This window comes from Spermophilus citellus (genome assembly GCF_964194105.1).
Source record: "Spermophilus citellus genome assembly, chromosome: 11".
NCBI lineage: Eukaryota > Metazoa > Chordata > Mammalia > Rodentia > Sciuridae > Spermophilus > Spermophilus citellus.
The window spans coordinates 12,769,824-12,787,448 of record NC_138192.1 but is presented as its reverse complement, the minus strand read 5'-3'; positions in this window follow the sequence as shown (position 1 = coordinate 12,787,448).

Sequence of the window (17,625 nt, the reverse complement as noted above, 5' to 3'; positions counted from 1 at the left end):
TGATTTAGAGTTCCAACTACATGTATCCATATAGGAGAAAACAGAGTGAAACCTAAAAATTAAAACTGTTACTGCCATCGAACGGTTTAACCTAGAAGAACGAAATTTGCTGAGCCAAGTGGATTTGGGGTACTGATCATTACCTGAAAGTGTCATCAAGATTGGGTGAAAAAATGTGGGCTGAGATTTCAGGAAACTCGTAGTTTTTTGGAAGCTTGGCAACCCCTTTCCGTGAGAGTGATTTGCGCCGGTCTCTGCTTAGGGCTACATCAATAGGAAACAAACCATAGAGACAGAACTTGGAACTACATTATTGTGTCATGTTTCAAAGAGCTAGCACAAACCGTGTTTGATTTAGAGTTCCAAGTACATGTATCCATATAGGAGAAAACAGAGTGAAACCTAAAAATGAAAACTGTTACTGCCAACGAACGGTTTAACCTAGAAGAACGAAAATTGGTCAGCCAAGTGGGATTGGGGTACTGATCCTTACCTGAAAGTGTCATCAAGATTGGGTGAAAAAATGTGTGCTGAGATTTCAGGAAACTCTTACTTTTTTGGAAGCTTGGCAACCCCTTTCCATGAAAGGGATTTGCGCAGGTCTCTGCTTAGGGCTACATCAATAGGAAACAAACCATAGAGACAGAACTTTGAACTACTTTATTGTGTCAAGTTTCAAAGAGCTAGCACAAACCGTGTTTGATTTAGAGTTCCTAAAACATGTATTAATTAGGAGAAAACAGAGTGAAACCTAAAAATTAAAACTGTTACTGCCATCGAACGGTTTAACCTAGAAGAACGAAATTTGGTGAGCCATGTGGGATTGGGGTACTGATCATTACCTGAAAGTGTCATCAAGATTGGGTGAAAAAATGTGTGCTGAGATTTCAGGAAACTCGTAGTTTTTTTTGGAAGATTGGCAACCCATTTCCATGAAAGTGATTTGCGGTGGTCTCTGCTTAGGGCTACATCAATAAGAAACAATCCATAGATATAGAACTTGGAACTACTTTATTGTGTCAAGTTTCAAAGAGCTAGCACAAACCATGTTTGATTTAGAGTTCCAACTACATGTATCCATATAGGAGAAAACAGAGAGAAACAAAAATTAAAACTCATACTGCCAACAAACGGTTTAACCTAGAAGAACGAAATTTGGTGATGCAAGTGAGATTGGGGTACTGATCATTACCTGAAAGTGTCATCAAGATTGTGTGAAAAAATGTGTGCTGAGATTCAGGAAACTCGTAGTTTTTTGGAAGCTTGGCTACCCCTTTCCGTGAAAGTGATTTGCGCCAGTCTCTGCTTAGGGCTACATCAATAGGAAACAAACCAGAGAGATAGATCTTGGGACTACTTTATAGCGTCAAGTTTCAAAGAGCTAGCACAACTGTGTTTGATTTAGAGTTCCAACTACATGTATCCATATAGGAGAAAACAGAGTGAAACGAAAAATTAAAACTGTTACTGGCAACGAACTGTTTAACCTAGAAGAACGAAATTTGGTGAGCCAAATGGGATTGGGGTCCTGATCATTACCTGAAAGTGTCATCAATATTGGGTGAAAAAATGTGTGCTGAGATTTCAGGAAACTCATAGTTTTTTGGAAGCTTTCAACCCCTTTCCATGAAAGTGATTAGCGGTGGTTTCTGCTTAGGGCTACATCAATAAGAAACAAACCATAGAGATAGAACTTGGAACTACTTTATTGTGTCAAGTTTCAAAGAGCTAGCACAAACCGTATTTGATTTAGAGTTCCAACTACATGTATCCATATAGGAGAAAACAGAGTGAAACCTAAAAATTAAAACTGTTACTGCCAATGAACGGTTTAACCTAGAAGAACGAAATTTGGTGAGCCAAGTGGGATTGGGGTACTGACAATTAACTGAAAGTGTCATCAAGATTGGGTGAAAAAATGTGTGATGAGATTTCAGGAAACTCGTAGTATTTTGGAAGCTTGGCAACCCATTTCCATGAAAGTGATTTGCGGTGGTCTCTGCTTAGGGCTACATCAATAGGAAACAAACCATAGAGGTAGAACTTGGAACTACTTTATTGTGTCAAGTTTCAAAGAGCTAGCACAAACCGTGTTTGATTTAGAGTTCCAACTACATGTATCCATATAGGAGAAAACAGAGTGAAAGATAAAAATTAAAACTCTTACTGCCAAAGAACGGTTTAATCTAGAAGAACGAAATTTGGTGAGCCAAGTGGGATTGGGGTACTGATCATTACCTGAAAGTGTCATCAAGATTGTGTGAAAAAATATGTGCTGAGATTTCAGGAAACTCGTAGTTTTTTGGAAGCTTGGCAACGCCTTTCCGTGAAAGTGATATGCGCCGGTCTCTGCTTAGGGCTACATCAATAGGAAACATACCATAGAGATAGAACTTGGGACTACTTTATAGTGTCAAGTTTCAAACAGCTAGCACAAACCGTGTTTGATTTAGAGTTCCAACTACAGGTATCCATATAGGAGAAAACTGAGTGGAACCTAAAAATTAAAACTGTTACTGCCAACGAACGGTTTAACCTAGAAGGATGAAATTTGGTGAGCCAAGTGAAATTGGGGTATGAGCATTACCTGAAAGTGTCATCAAGATTGGGTGAAAAAATGTGGGGTTAGATTTCAGGAAACTCGTAGTTTTTTGGAAGCTTGGCAACCCCTTTCCATGAAAGTGATTTGTGCCGGTCTCTGCTTAGGGCTACATCAATAGGAAACAAACCATAGAGACAGAACTTGGAACTACTTTATTGTGTCAAGTTTCAAAGAGCTAGCACAAACCGTGTTGGATTTAGAGTTCCAACTACATGTATCCATATAGGAGAAAACAGAGTGAAAGATAAAAATTAAAACTGTTACTGCCATCGAAAGGTTTAACCTAGATGAACGAAATTTGGTGAGCCTAGTGGGATTGGCGTACTGATCCTTACCTGAAAGTGTCATCAAGATTGGATGAAAAAATGTGTGATGAGATTTCAGGAAACTCGTAGTATTTTGGAAGCTTGGCAACCCATTTCCATGAAAGTGATTTGCGGTGGTCTCTGCTTAGGGCTACATCAATAGGAAACAAACCATAGAGGTCGAACTTGGAACTACTTTATTGTGTCATGTTTCAAACAGCTAGCACAAACCGTGTTTGATTTAGAGTTCCAACTACATGTATCCATATAGGAGAAAACAGAGTGAAAGATAAAAATTAAAACTCTTACTGCCAACGAACGGTTTAATCTAGAAGAACGAAATTTGGTGAGCCAAGTGGGATTGGGGTACTGACCATTACCTGAAAGTGTCATCAAGATTGTGTGAAAAAATATGTGCTGAGATTTCAGAAAACTCGTAGTTTTTTGAAAGCTTGGCAACCCCTTTCCGTGAAAGTGATTTGCGCCGCTCTCTGCTTAGGGCTACATCAATAGGAAACAAACCATAGAGATAGAACTTGGGACTACTTTATTGTGTCAAGTTTCAAACAGCTAGCACAAACCGTGTTTGATTTAGAGTTCCAACTACAGGTATCCATATAGGAGAAAACAGAGTGAAACCTAAAAATTAAAACTGTTACTGCCAATGAACGGTTTAACCTAGAAGAATGAAATTTGGTGAGCCCAGTGAAATTGGGGTATGAGCATTACCTGAAAGTGTCATCAAGATTGGGTGAAAAAATTTGGGGTTAGATTTCAGGAAACTCGTAGTTTTTTGGAAGCTTGGCAACCCCTTTCCATGAAAGTGATTTGCGCCGGTCTCTGCTTAGGGCTACATAAATAGGAAACAAACCATAGAGATAGAACTTGGAACTACTTTATTGTGTCAAGTTTCAAAGAGCTAGCACAAACCGTGTTTGATTTAGAGTTCCGACTACATGTATCCATGTAGGAGAAAACAGAGTGAAACCTAAAAATTAAAACTGTTACTGCCATCAAACGGTTTAACCAAGAAGAACGAAATTTGCTGAATCAAGTGGATTTGGGGTACTGATCATTACCTGAAAGTGTCATCAAGATTGGGTGAAAAAATGTGTGCTGAGATTTCAGGAAACTCGTAGTTTTTTGGAAGCTTGGCAACCCCTTTCCATGAAAGTGATTTGCGCCGGTCTCTGCTTAGGGATACATCAATAGGAAACAAACCATAGAGATAGAACTTGGAACTACTTTATTGTGTCAAGTTTCAAAGAGCTAGCACAAATCGTGTTGGATTTAGAGTTCCAACTACATGTATCCATATAGGAGAAAACAGAGTGAAACCTAAAAATTAAAACTGTTACTGCCAACGAACGGTTTAACCTAGAAGAACGAGAATTGGTGAGCCAAGTGGGATTGGGGTACTGATCCTTACCTGAAAGTTTCATCAAGATTCGGTGAAAAAATCTGTGCTGAGATTTCAGGAAACTCGTAGTTTTTTGGAAGATTGGCAACCCCTTTCCATGAAAGTGATTTGCGCCGGTCTCTGCTTAGGGCTACATCAATAGGAAACAAACCATAGAGATAGAACTTGGAACTACTTTATTGTGTCAAGTTTCAAAGAGCTAGCACAAACCGTGTTTCATTTAGAGTTCCAAATACATGTATCCATATAGGAGAAAACAGAGTGAAACCTAAAAAATTAAAACTGTTACTGCCAACGAATGGTTTAACCTAGAAGAACGAAATTTGGTGAGCCAAGTGGGATTGGGGTACTGATCATTACCTGAAAGTGTCATCAATATTGGGTGAAAAAATGTGTGCGGAGATTTCAGGAAACTCGTAGTTTTTTGGAAGCTTGGCAACCCCTTTCCATGAAAGGGATTTGCGCTGGTCTCTGCTTAGGGCTACATCAATAGGAAACAAACCATAGAGATAGAACTTGGAACTACTTTATTGCGTCAAGGTTCAAAGAGCTAGCACAAACCGTGTTTGATTTAGAGTTCCAACTACATGTATCCATATAGGAGAAAACAGAGTGAAAGATAAAAATTAAAACTCTTACTGCCAAAGAACGGTTTAATCTAGAAGAACGAAATTTGGTGAGCCAAGTGGGATTGGGGTACTGATCATTACCTGAAAGTGTCATCAAGATTGTGTGAAAAAATATGTGCTGAGATTTCAGGAAACTCGTAGTTTTTTGGAAGCTTGGCAACGCCTTTCCGTGAAAGTGATATGCGCCGGTCTCTGCTTAGGGCTACATCAATAGGAAACATACCATAGAGATAGAACTTGGGACTACTTTATAGTGTCAAGTTTCAAACAGCTAGCACAAACCGTGTTTGATTTAGAGTTCCAACTACAGGTATCCATATAGGAGAAAACTGAGTGGAACCTAAAAATTAAAACTGTTACTGCCAACGAACGGTTTAACCTAGAAGGATGAAATTTGGTGAGCCAAGTGAAATTGGGGTATGAGCATTACCTGAAAGTGTCATCAAGATTGGGTGAAAAAATGTGGGGTTAGATTTCAGGAAACTCGTAGTTTTTTGGAAGCTTGGCAACCCCTTTCCATGAAAGTGATTTGTGCCGGTCTCTGCTTAGGGCTACATCAATAGGAAACAAACCATAGAGACAGAACTTGGAACTACTTTATTGTGTCAAGTTTCAAAGAGCTAGCACAAACCGTGTTGGATTTAGAGTTCCAACTACATGTATCCATATAGGAGAAAACAGAGTGAAAGATAAAAATTAAAACTGTTACTGCCATCGAAAGGTTTAACCTAGATGAACGAAATTTGGTGAGCCTAGTGGGATTGGCGTACTGATCCTTACCTGAAAGTGTCATCAAGATTGGATGAAAAAATGTGTGATGAGATTTCAGGAAACTCGTAGTATTTTGGAAGCTTGGCAACCCATTTCCATGAAAGTGATTTGCGGTGGTCTCTGCTTAGGGCTACATCAATAGGAAACAAACCATAGAGGTCGAACTTGGAACTACTTTATTGTGTCATGTTTCAAACAGCTAGCACAAACCGTGTTTGATTTAGAGTTCCAACTACATGTATCCATATAGGAGAAAACAGAGTGAAAGATAAAAATTAAAACTCTTACTGCCAACGAACGGTTTAATCTAGAAGAACGAAATTTGGTGAGCCAAGTGGGATTGGGGTACTGACCATTACCTGAAAGTGTCATCAAGATTGTGTGAAAAAATATGTGCTGAGATTTCAGAAAACTCGTAGTTTTTTGAAAGCTTGGCAACCCCTTTCCGTGAAAGTGATTTGCGCCGCTCTCTGCTTAGGGCTACATCAATAGGAAACAAACCATAGAGATAGAACTTGGGACTACTTTATTGTGTCAAGTTTCAAACAGCTAGCACAAACCGTGTTTGATTTAGAGTTCCAACTACAGGTATCCATATAGGAGAAAACAGAGTGAAACCTAAAAATTAAAACTGTTACTGCCAATGAACGGTTTAACCTAGAAGAATGAAATTTGGTGAGCCCAGTGAAATTGGGGTATGAGCATTACCTGAAAGTGTCATCAAGATTGGGTGAAAAAATTTGGGGTTAGATTTCAGGAAACTCGTAGTTTTTTGGAAGCTTGGCAACCCCTTTCCATGAAAGTGATTTGCGCCGGTCTCTGCTTAGGGCTACATAAATAGGAAACAAACCATAGAGATAGAACTTGGAACTACTTTATTGTGTCAAGTTTCAAAGAGCTAGCACAAACCGTGTTTGATTTAGAGTTCCGACTACATGTATCCATGTAGGAGAAAACAGAGTGAAACCTAAAAATTAAAACTGTTACTGCCATCAAACGGTTTAACCAAGAAGAACGAAATTTGCTGAATCAAGTGGATTTGGGGTACTGATCATTACCTGAAAGTGTCATCAAGATTGGGTGAAAAAATGTGTGCTGAGATTTCAGGAAACTCGTAGTTTTTTGGAAGCTTGGCAACCCCTTTCCATGAAAGTGATTTGCGCCGGTCTCTGCTTAGGGATACATCAATAGGAAACAAACCATAGAGATAGAACTTGGAACTACTTTATTGTGTCAAGTTTCAAAGAGCTAGCACAAATCGTGTTGGATTTAGAGTTCCAACTACATGTATCCATATAGGAGAAAACAGAGTGAAACCTAAAAATTAAAACTGTTACTGCCAACGAACGGTTTAACCTAGAAGAACGAGAATTGGTGAGCCAAGTGGGATTGGGGTACTGATCCTTACCTGAAAGTTTCATCAAGATTCGGTGAAAAAATCTGTGCTGAGATTTCAGGAAACTCGTAGTTTTTTGGAAGATTGGCAACCCCTTTCCATGAAAGTGATTTGCGCCGGTCTCTGCTTAGGGCTACATCAATAGGAAACAAACCATAGAGATAGAACTTGGAACTACTTTATTGTGTCAAGTTTCAAAGAGCTAGCACAAACCGTGTTTCATTTAGAGTTCCAAATACATGTATCCATATAGGAGAAAACAGAGTGAAACCTAAAAAATTAAAACTGTTACTGCCAACGAATGGTTTAACCTAGAAGAACGAAATTTGGTGAGCCAAGTGGGATTGGGGTACTGATCATTACCTGAAAGTGTCATCAATATTGGGTGAAAAAATGTGTGCGGAGATTTCAGGAAACTCGTAGTTTTTTGGAAGCTTGGCAACCCCTTTCCATGAAAGGGATTTGCGCTGGTCTCTGCTTAGGGCTACATCAATAGGAAACAAACCATAGAGATAGAACTTGGAACTACTTTATTGCGTCAAGGTTCAAAGAGCTAGCACAAACCGTGTTTGATTTAGAGTTCCAACTACATGTATCCATACAGGAGAAAACAGAGTGAAACCGAAAAATTAAAACTGTTACTGCCAACGAACGGTTTAACCTAGAAGAACGAAATTTGGTGAGCCAAGTGGGATTGGGGTACTGACCATTACCTGAAAGTGTCATCAATATTGGGTGAAAAAATGTGTGCTGAGATTTCAGGAAACTCGTAGTTTTTTGGAAGTTTGGCAACCCCTTTCCATGAAAGTGATTTGCGCCGGTCTCTGCTTAGGGCTACATCAATAGGAAACAAACCATAGAGATAGAACTTGGAACTACTTTATTGTGTCAAGTTTCAAAGAGCTACCACAAACCGTGTTTCATTTAGAGTTCCAACTACATGTATCCATATAGGAGAAAACAGAGTGAAACCTAAAAATTTAAAACTGTTACTGCCAACGAATGGTTTAACCTAGAAGAACGAAATTTGGTGAGCCAAGTGGGATTGGGGTACTGATCATTACCTGAAAGAGTCATCAATATTGGGTGAAAAAATGTGTGCGGATATTTCAGGAAACTCGTAGTTTTTTGGAAGCTTGGCAACCCCTTTCCGTGAGAGTGATTTGCGCCGGTCTCTGCTTAGGGCTACATCAATAGGAAACAAACCATAGAGACAGAACTTGGAACTACTTTATTGTGTCAAGTTTCAAAGAGCTAGCACAAACCGTGTTTGATTTAGAGTTCCAACTACATGTATCCATATAGGAGAAAACACAGTGAATCCTAAAAATTAAAACTGTTACTGCCAACGAACGGTTTAACCTAGAAGAACGAAATTTGGTGAGCCAAATGGGATTGGGGTACTCATCATTACCTGAAAGTGTCATCAAGATTGGGTGAAAAAATGTATGCTGAGATTTCAGGAAACTCGTAGTTTTTTGGAAGCTTGGCAACCCCTTTCCATGAAAGTGATTTGCGCCGGTCTCTGCTTAGGGCTACATCAATAGGAAACAAACCATAGAGACAGAACTTGGAACTACTTTATTGTGTCAAGTTTCAAAGAGCTAGCACAAACCGTGTTTGATTTAGAGTTGCAACTACATGTATCCATATAGGAGAAAACAGAGTGAAAGATAAAAATTAAAACTCTTACTGCCAACGAACGGTTTAATCTAGAAGAACGAAATTTGGTGAGCCAAGTGGGATTGGGGTACTGATCATTACCTGAAAGTGTCATCAATATTGGGTGAAAAAATGTGTGCTGAGATTTCAGGAAACTGGTAGTTTTTTGGAAACTTTCAACCCCTTTTCATGAAAGTGATTTGCGGTGGTCTCTGCTTAGGGCTACATCAATAGGAAACAAACCATAGAGGTAGAACTTGGAACTACTTTATTGTGTCAAGTTTCAAAGAGCTAGCACAAACTGTGTTTGATTTAGAGTTCCAACTACATGTATCCATAAAGGAGAAAAGAGAGTGAAACCTAAAAATTAAAACTGTTACTGCCAATGAACGGTTTAACCTAGAAGAACGAAATTTGGTGAGCCAAGTGGGATTGGGGTACTGATCATTACCTGAAAGTGTCATCAAGATTGGGTGAAAAAATGTGTGCTGAGATTTCAGGAAACTCGTAGTTTTTTGGAAGCTTGGCAACCCCTTTCCATGAAAGTGATTTGCGCCGGTCTCTGATTAGGGCTACATCAATAGGAAACAAACCATAGAGATAGAACTTGGAACTACTTTATTGTGTCAAGTTTCAAAGAGCTAGCACAAACCGTGTTTCATTTAGAGTTCCAACTACATGTATCCATATAGGAGAAAACAGAGTGAAACCTAAAAATTAAAACTGTTACTGCCATCGAACAGTTTAACCTGGAAGAATGAAATTTGCTTAGCCAATTGGATTTGGGGTACTGATCATTACCTGAAAGTGTCATCAAGATTGGGTGAAAAAATGTGTGCTGAGATTTCAGGAAACTCTTACTTTTTTGGAAGCTTGGCAACCCCTTTCCATGAAAGTGATTTGCGCCGGTCTCTGCTTAGGGATACATCAATAGGAAACAAACCATAGAGACAGAACTTTGAACTACTTTATTGTGTCAAGTTTCAAAGAGCTAGCACAAACCGTGTTTGATTTAGAGTTCCTAAAACATGTATCCATTAGGAGAAAACAGAGTGAAACCTAAAAATTAAAACTGTTACTGCCATCGAACGGTTTAACCTAGAAGAACGAAATTTGGTGAGCCATGTGGGATTGGGGTACTGATCATTACCTGAAAGTGTCATCAAGTTTGGGTGAAAAAATGTGTGCTGATATTTCAGGTAACTCGTAGTTTTTTGGAAGCTTGGCAACCCATTTCCATGAAAGTGATTTGCGGTGGTCTCTGCTTAGGGCTACATCAATAAGAAAAAATCCATAGAGATAGAACTTTGAACTACTTTATTGTGTCAAGTTTCAAAGAGCTAGCACAAACCGTGTTTGATTTAGAGTTGAACTACATGTATCCATATAGGAGAAAACAGAGTGAAACCTAAAAATTAAAACTGTTACTGCCATCGAACGGTTTAACCTAGAAGAACGAAATTTGCTGAGCCAAGTGGATTTGGGGTACTGATCATTACCTGAAAGTGTCATCAAGATTGGGTGAAAAAATGTGGGCTGAGATTTCAGGAAACTCGTAGTTTTTTGGAAGCTTGGCAACCCCTTTCCGTGAGAGTGATTTGCGCCGGTCTCTGCTTAGGGCTACATCAATAGGAAACAAACCATAGAGACAGAACTTGGAACTACATTATTGTGTCATGTTTCAAAGAGCTAGCACAAACCGTGTTTGATTTAGAGTTCCAAGTACATGTATCCATATAGGAGAAAACAGAGTGAAACCTAAAAATGAAAACTGTTACTGCCAACGAACGGTTTAACCTAGAAGAACGAAAATTGGTCAGCCAAGTGGGATTGGGGTACTGATCCTTACCTGAAAGTGTCATCAAGATTGGGTGAAAAAATGTGTGCTGAGATTTCAGGAAACTCTTACTTTTTTGGAAGCTTGGCAACCCCTTTCCATGAAAGGGATTTGCGCAGGTCTCTGCTTAGGGCTACATCAATAGGAAACAAACCATAGAGACAGAACTTTGAACTACTTTATTGTGTCAAGTTTCAAAGAGCTAGCACAAACCGTGTTTGATTTAGAGTTCCTAAAACATGTATTAATTAGGAGAAAACAGAGTGAAACCTAAAAATTAAAACTGTTACTGCCATCGAACGGTTTAACCTAGAAGAACGAAATTTGGTGAGCCATGTGGGATTGGGGTACTGATCATTACCTGAAAGTGTCATCAAGATTGGGTGAAAAAATGTGTGCTGAGATTTCAGGAAACTCGTAGTTTTTTTTGGAAGATTGGCAACCCATTTCCATGAAAGTGATTTGCGGTGGTCTCTGCTTAGGGCTACATCAATAAGAAACAATCCATAGATATAGAACTTGGAACTACTTTATTGTGTCAAGTTTCAAAGAGCTAGCACAAACCATGTTTGATTTAGAGTTCCAACTACATGTATCCATATAGGAGAAAACAGAGAGAAACAAAAATTAAAACTCATACTGCCAACAAACGGTTTAACCTAGAAGAACGAAATTTGGTGATGCAAGTGAGATTGGGGTACTGATCATTACCTGAAAGTGTCATCAAGATTGTGTGAAAAAATGTGTGCTGAGATTCAGGAAACTCGTAGTTTTTTGGAAGCTTGGCTACCCCTTTCCGTGAAAGTGATTTGCGCCAGTCTCTGCTTAGGGCTACATCAATAGGAAACAAACCAGAGAGATAGATCTTGGGACTACTTTATAGCGTCAAGTTTCAAAGAGCTAGCACAACTGTGTTTGATTTAGAGTTCCAACTACATGTATCCATATAGGAGAAAACAGAGTGAAACGAAAAATTAAAACTGTTACTGGCAACGAACTGTTTAACCTAGAAGAACGAAATTTGGTGAGCCAAATGGGATTGGGGTCCTGATCATTACCTGAAAGTGTCATCAATATTGGGTGAAAAAATGTGTGCTGAGATTTCAGGAAACTCATAGTTTTTTGGAAGCTTTCAACCCCTTTCCATGAAAGTGATTAGCGGTGGTTCCTGCTTAGGGCTACATCAATAAGAAACAAACCATAGAGATAGAACTTGGAACTACTTTATTGTGTCAAGTTTCAAAGAGCTAGCACAAACCGTATTTGATTTAGAGTTCCAACTACATGTATCCATATAGGAGAAAACAGAGTGAAACCTAAAAATTAAAACTGTTACTGCCAATGAACGGTTTAACCTAGAAGAACGAAATTTGGTGAGCCAAGTGGGATTGGGGTACTGACAATTAACTGAAAGTGTCATCAAGATTGGGTGAAAAAATGTGTGATGAGATTTCAGGAAACTCGTAGTATTTTGGAAGCTTGGCAACCCATTTCCATGAAAGTGATTTGCGGTGGTCTCTGCTTAGGGCTACATCAATAGGAAACAAACCATAGAGGTAGAACTTGGAACTACTTTATTGTGTCAAGTTTCAAAGAGCTAGCACAAACCGTGTTTGATTTAGAGTTCCAACTACATGTATCCATATAGGAGAAAACAGAGTGAAAGATAAAAATTAAAACTCTTACTGCCAAAGAACGGTTTAATCTAGAAGAACGAAATTTGGTGAGCCAAGTGGGATTGGGGTACTGATCATTACCTGAAAGTGTCATCAAGATTGTGTGAAAAAATATGTGCTGAGATTTCAGGAAACTCGTAGTTTTTTGGAAGCTTGGCAACGCCTTTCCTGAAAGTGATATGCGCCGGTCTCTGCTTAGGGCTACATCAATAGGAAACATACCATAGAGATAGAACTTGGAACTACTTTATTGTGTCAAGTTTCAAACAGCTAGCACAAACCGTGTTTGATTTAGAGTTCCAACTACAGGTATCCATATAGGAGAAAACTGAGTGGAACCTAAAAATTAAAACTGTTACTGCCAACGAACGGTTTAACCTAGAAGGATGAAATTTGGTGAGCCAAGTGAAATTGGGGTATGAGCATTACCTGAAAGTGTCATCAAGATTGGGTGAAAAAATGTGGGGTTAGATTTCAGGAAACTCGTAGTTTTTTGGAAGCTTGGCAACCCCTTTCCATGAAAGTGATTTGTGCCGGTCTCTGCTTAGGGCTACATCAATAGGAAACAAACCATAGAGACAGAACTTGGAACTACTTTATTGTGTCAAGTTTCAAAGAGCTAGCACAAACCGTGTTGGATTTAGAGTTCCAACTACATGTATCCATATAGGAGAAAACAGAGTGAAAGATAAAAATTAAAACTGTTACTGCCATCGAAAGGTTTAACCTAGATGAACGAAATTTGGTGAGCCTAGTGGGATTGGCGTACTGATCCTTACCTGAAAGTGTCATCAAGATTGGATGAAAAAATGTGTGATGAGATTTCAGGAAACTCGTAGTATTTTGGAAGCTTGGCAACCCATTTCCATGAAAGTGATTTGCGGTGGTCTCTGCTTAGGGCTACATCAATAGGAAACAAACCATAGAGGTCGAACTTGGAACTACTTTATTGTGTCATGTTTCAAGGAGCTAGCACAAACCGAGTTTGATTTAGAGTTCCAACTACATGTATCCATATAGGAGAAAACAGAGTGAAAGATAAAAATTAAAACTCTTACTGCCAACGAACGGTTTAATCTAGAAGAACGAAATTTGGTGAGCCAAGTGGGATTGGGGTACTGACCATTACCTGAAAGTGTCATCAAGATTGTGTGAAAAAATATGTGCTGAGATTTCAGAAAACTCGTAGTTTTTTGAAAGCTTGGCAACCCCTTTCCGTGAAAGTGATTTGCGCCGCTCTCTGCTTAGGGCTACATCAATAGGAAACAAACCATAGAGATAGAACTTGGGACTACTTTATTGTGTCAAGTTTCAAACAGCTAGCACAAACCGTGTTTGATTTAGAGTTCCAACTACAGGTATCCATATAGGAGAAAACAGAGTGAAACCTAAAAATTAAAACTGTTACTGCCAATGAACGGTTTAACCTAGAAGAATGAAATTTGGTGAGCCAAGTGAAATTGGGGTATGAGCATTACCTGAAAGTGTCATCAAGATTGGGTGAAAAAATTTGGGGTTAGATTTCAGGAAACTCGTAGTTTTTTGGAAGCTTGGCAACCCCTTTCCATGAAAGTGATTTGCGCCGGTCTCTGCTTAGGGCTACATAAATAGGAAACAAACCATAGAGATAGAACTTGGAACTACTTTATTGTGTCAAGTTTCAAAGAGCTAGCACAAACCGTGTTTGATTTAGAGTTCCGACTACATGTATCCATGTAGGAGAAAACAGAGTGAAACCTAAAAATTAAAACTGTTACTGCCATCAAACGGTTTAACCAAGAAGAACGAAATTTGCTGAATCAAGTGGATTTGGGGTACTGATCATTACCTGAAAGTGTCATCAAGATTGGGTGAAAAAATGTGTGCTGAGATTTCAGGAAACTCGTAGTTTTTTGGAAGCTTGGCAACCCCTTTCCATGAAAGTGATTTGCGCCGGTCTCTGCTTAGGGATACATCAATAGGAAACAAACCATAGAGATAGAACTTGGAACTACTTTATTGTGTCAAGTTTCAAAGAGCTAGCACAAATCGTGTTGGATTTAGAGTTCCAACTACATGTATCCATATAGGAGAAAACAGAGTGAAACCTAAAAATTAAAACTGTTACTGCCAACGAACGGTTTAACCTAGAAGAACGAGAATTGGTGAGCCAAGTGGGATTGGGGTACTGATCCTTACCTGAAAGTTTCATCAAGATTCGGTGAAAAAATGTGTGCTGAGATTTCAGGAAACTCGTAGTTTTGGAAGCTTGGCATCCCCTTTCCATGATAGTGGTTTCCGCCGGTCTCTGCTTAGGGCTACATCAATAGGAAAAAAACCGTAGAAATAGAACTTGGAACTACTTTATTGTGTCAAGTTTCAAAGAACTAGCACAAACCGTGTTTGATTTAGAGTTCCAACTACATGTATCCATATAGGAGAAAACATAGTGAAACCGAAACATTAAAACTGTTACTGCCAACAAACGGTTTAACCTAGAAGAACGAAATTTGGTGAGCCAAGTGGGATTGGGGTACTGACCATTACCTGAAAGTGTCATCAAGATTGGGTGAAAAAATCTGTGCTGAGATTTCAGGAAACTCGTAGTTTTTTGGAAGATTGGCAACCCCTTTCCATGAAAGTGATTTGCGCCGGTCTCTGCTTAGGGCTACATAAATAGGAAACAAACCATAGAGATAGAACTTGGAACTACTTTATTGTGTCAAGTTTCAAAGAGCTAGCACAAACCGTGTTTCATTTAGAGTTCCAAATACATGTATCCATATAGGAGAAAACAGAGTGAAACCTAAAAAATTAAAACTGTTACTGCCAACGAATGGTTTAACCTAGAAGAACGAAATTTGGTGAGCCAAGTGGGATTGGGGTACTGATCATTACCTGAAAGTGTCATCAATATTGGGTGAAAAAATGTGTGCGGAGATTTCAGGAAACTCGTAGTTTTTTGGAAGCTTGGCAACCCCTTTCCATGAAAGGGATTTGCGCTGGTCTCTGCTTAGGGCTACATCAATAGGAAACAAACCATAGAGATAGAACTTGGAACTACTTTATTGTGTCAAGGTTCAAAGAGCTAGCACAAACCGTGTTTGATTTAGAGTTCCAACTACATGTATCCATACAGGAGAAAACAGAGTGAAACCGAAAAATTAAAACTGTTACTGCCAACGAACGGTTTAACCTAGAAGAACGAAATTTGGTGAGCCAAGTGGGATTGGGGTACTGACCATTACCTGAAAGTGTCATCAAGATTGGGTGAAAAAATGTGTGCTGAGATTTCAGGAAACTCGTAGTTTTTTGGAAGTTTGGCAACCCCTTTCCATGAAAGTGATTTGCGCCGGTCTCTGCTTAGGGCTACATCAATAGGAAACAAACCATAGAGATAGAACTTGGAACTACTTTATTGTGTCAAGTTTCAAAGAGCTACCACAAACCGTGTTTCATTTAGAGTTCCAACTACATGTATCCATATAGGAGAAAACAGAGTGAAACCTAAAAATTTAAAACTGTTACTGCCAACGAATGGTTTAACCTAGAAGAACGAAATTTGGTGAGCCAAGTGGGATTGGGGTACTGATCATTACCTGAAAGAGTCATCAATATTGGGTGAAAAAATGTGTGCGGATATTTCAGGAAACTCGTAGTTTTTTGGAAGCTTGGCAACCCCTTTCCGTGAGAGTGATTTGCGCCGGTCTCTGCTTAGGGCTACATCAATAGGAAACAAACCATAGAGACAGAACTTGGAACTACTTTATTGTGTCAAGTTTCAAAGAGCTAGCACAAACCGTGTTTGATTTAGAGTTCCAACTACATGTATCCATATAGGAGAAAACACAGTGAAACCGAAAAATTAAAACTGTTACTGCCAACGAACGGTTTAACCTAGAAGAACGAAATTTGGTGAGCCAAATGGAATTGGGGTACTGATCATTATCTGAAAGTGTCATCAATATTGGGTGAAAAAATGTGTGCTGAGATTTCAGGAAACTCGTAGTTTTTTGGAAGCTTTCAACCCCTTTATATGAAAGTGATTTGCGGTGGTCTCTGCTTAGGGCTACATCAATAGGAAACAAACCATAGAGATAGAACTTGGAACTACTTTATTGTGTCAAGGTTCAAAGAGCTAGCACAAACCGTGTTTGATTTAGAGTTCCAACTACATGTATCCATATAGGAGAAAACAGAGTGAAACCTAAAAATTAAAACTGTTACTGCCATCCAACGGTTTAACCTGGAAGAACGAAATTTGCTGAGCCATGTGGGATTGGGGTACTGATCATTACCTGAAAGTGTCATCAAGATTGGGTGAAAAAATGTGGGGTGAGATTTCAGGAAACTCGTAGTTTTTTAGAAGCTTGGCATCCCCTTTCCATGATAGTGGTTTCCGCTGGTCTCTGCTTAGGGCTACATCAATAGGAAACAAACCATAGAGATAGAACTTGGAACTACTTTATTGTGTCAAGTTTCAAAGAGCTAGCACAAACCGTGTTTGATTTAGAGTTCCAACTACATGTATCCATATAGGAGAAAACAGAGTGAAAGATAAAATTTAAAACTGTTACTGCCATCCAACGGTTTAACCTAGAAGAACAAAATTAGGTGAGCCTAGTGGGATTGGCGTACTGATCATTACCTGAAAGTGTCATCAAGATTGGGTGAAAAAATGTGTGCTGAGATTTCAGGAAACTCGTAGTTTTTTGGGAGCTTGGCAACCCATTTCCATGAAAGTGATTTGCGGTGGTCTCTGCTTAGGGCTACATCAATAAGAAACAAACCATAGAGATAGAACTTGGAACTACTTTATTGTGTCAAGTTTCAAAGAGCTAGCACAAACCGTGTTTGATTTAGAGTTCCAAATACATGTATCCATATAGGAGAAAACAGAGTGAAACCTAAAAATTAAAATTCGTACTGCCAACAAACGGTTTAACCTAGAAGAACGAAATTTGCTGAGCCAAGTGAGATTGGGGTACTGATCATTACCTGAAAGTGTCATCAAGATTGTGTGAAAAAATGTGTGCTGAGATTCAGGAAACTCGTAGTTTTTTGGAAGCTTGGCAACCCCTTTCCGTGAAAGTGATTTGCGCCGGTCTATGATTAGGGCTACCTCAATAGGAAACAAACCGTAGAAATAGAACTTGGAACTACTTTATTGTGTCAAGGTAAAAGAGCTAGCACAAACCGTGTTTGATTTAGAGTTCCAACTACATGTATCCATATAGGAGAAAACAGATTGAAACCTAAAAATTAAAACTCTTACTGCCAACGAACGGTTTAACCTAGAAGAACGAAATTTGGTGAGCCAAGTGTGATTGGGGTAGTGATCATTACCT